Raw genomic sequence first — 2,089 nt, 5'->3', positions numbered from 1 at the left:
TAAAATAAAGGCAAAAAACTGCAAAGCACAGTCCATACATGGCCAAGAAAGAATATGCTTAAGGGGAAAAAAAAAAAGAAATAAAAAAGTCTACTCCTGGTGAGGCTCAAGAAGGCCAGATCTGACGCAGTGGATCGAAGACCAGCAGCACAAGAGAGTACCCGCACCCACAGCCCCCAGGCACAGGAATGGATTTGTTGTTAAAGCCGGGCTGTAAATGTGGCCCAAATTGGAATTCCCATTAGATAATAAATAACATGAAAGCAGGTACCCCACATCCAAACCCAGAGCTTTAAATTATTTGACAGTACCCCTTTAACTACAAAATCTCAGTCTGCTTCTAAAGGTAAAAACATAGCGCTAAGCACGCCAGGAAATGTCATAGCTTCATAAATTCTACGAACAAACCTTCTATTCTTGCAATTCCAGCAGAATTATTAAATCTATCAACCACAGATGAATGTATCAATTTATCTTAATTTCTGAAAATACACTGAGCCTCTTTCAGTTAAAACTTCATTTTTTCTGTTGCACAATGAAAGAATAAAGGGGGTCTTTGCAGAGATTGATTAAAGCAAATTTATCCCTCCATAAATTACCATCTCTGGACCGAAATAAAACGCAGCGTGTTTCCCAGAGGATAAGCAAACAGATGAATGAAGTAGTCTTATTTCCTGCCGACCAAGCAGGGTGACTGTGCTGTGGCACCAGAGACAAAGGGCTCGCCCAGCCTCTGTCATCGCTCTTGGAAACCAGCATTTTCAGAACGGGCCAAGGCAAAGAGGCTGAATGCTGCCCCTGCCCCTCCTGCAGAGAAGGCCATTGTCACACCATGTCATTACACCCAAGGCAAAGAACAGACGGCTCTAACCATAATGACATCTCCAAAGAGGGTGCTTCCCCCAGCCCCATCCTTCCTGCTGCTGTTACAGAGGACAGTGTGACTCGATTACTTTGGGTTTTTGCGAGCAAACCACGGAAGACAGTGTCTTTCCTTGCCCTGTTTGCTGCAGAGCTGTACACGGTGTGTATGCACGGTAATGCAGCCTGCTGAATACAGTTCAACATGCCTTTGAATTGCGTAGCAGCATCGAGAATTAGGAATCTGTTCTGAGAGATGAGCCGTGACTTCTTTTGCTGGGGAGAGAGGTGAGGAATGAGCTAAACCCTGCACTGCGATAGCATCGCTGTCATCTTCTAGCCTCGTGCGGAGGGCAACTCGCTTAGTTCAGTGGTGTCCAGACACCTGTAAGATTAGATCTTCAGCCTTGGAAAGAGAAACTGCACAGCGGCCCGGAGTTACTGCCGGGCCCTGGAGAAGACTAGCCACCTGACTTCAGGGATCTGGGACATTCCAGTAGGTTTCCTAGAACGGATTTCAGAGTGCCATATTCCAAGATAACACAGGTACCAGTGGTGTTCATGGGTCACAGTGACTTGTTGCTATTCGTACGCATTTTTGGTCAGCTGGCTCACTCTAATTTAAAGCCCTCAACTGAATAGCTTGGTCAATAAGCAACAGAATTGTCCCCAAGCCAGGCAGATAATGACCTGAAGTCACTGCCAGCAACAGCGTTATTATGCCGATTGTTGAAGATTTCTTACTGGGTAATTAATTGTCTCCGTTCCTTCCAGCCAGGAGTCAGATGGATTGACTACAGACAGTAAGTTACACCCATCTCTGGGAACTCAAGCTCAGGACTGAGGTACTCAGCTGGGCAAACGCTGCGCTGCCCAAATCCTGCTGCCCCCAAGAAGGAGAGTATTTCATCTTCTTGCCAAGGTGAGTACTAAGAAGCCTAACAGTCAGTGAGCTCCACGCAAGCTGACTTACGCTTGCTGGGAAGAGCACGTGCATCTGAGGCTGGGACCACAGAATGGGGGACACCCCAGCTAATCATGCCCCAAACTGACCCTCACAAAGATCTGCTCACGTCACCACTTTCTTCTGAGTCCTATCTCACTACTCCCAGCTCTTTCACCTTTAGTCACACGCAAAAGCAAAGACAAGACAGATCATTCACATTCTGTGCCTCAGAACAATTCTTTCTGTTCAAAACAAAAGTAATTTCCAGAGAACATAGCTCAC

This window comes from Eurypyga helias, unplaced genomic scaffold, assembly GCF_000690775.1.
Source record: "Eurypyga helias isolate BGI_N326 unplaced genomic scaffold, ASM69077v1 scaffold25679, whole genome shotgun sequence".
Taxonomy (NCBI): Eukaryota; Metazoa; Chordata; class Aves; order Eurypygiformes; family Eurypygidae; genus Eurypyga; species Eurypyga helias.
This window is presented reverse-complemented; position numbering follows the sequence as displayed.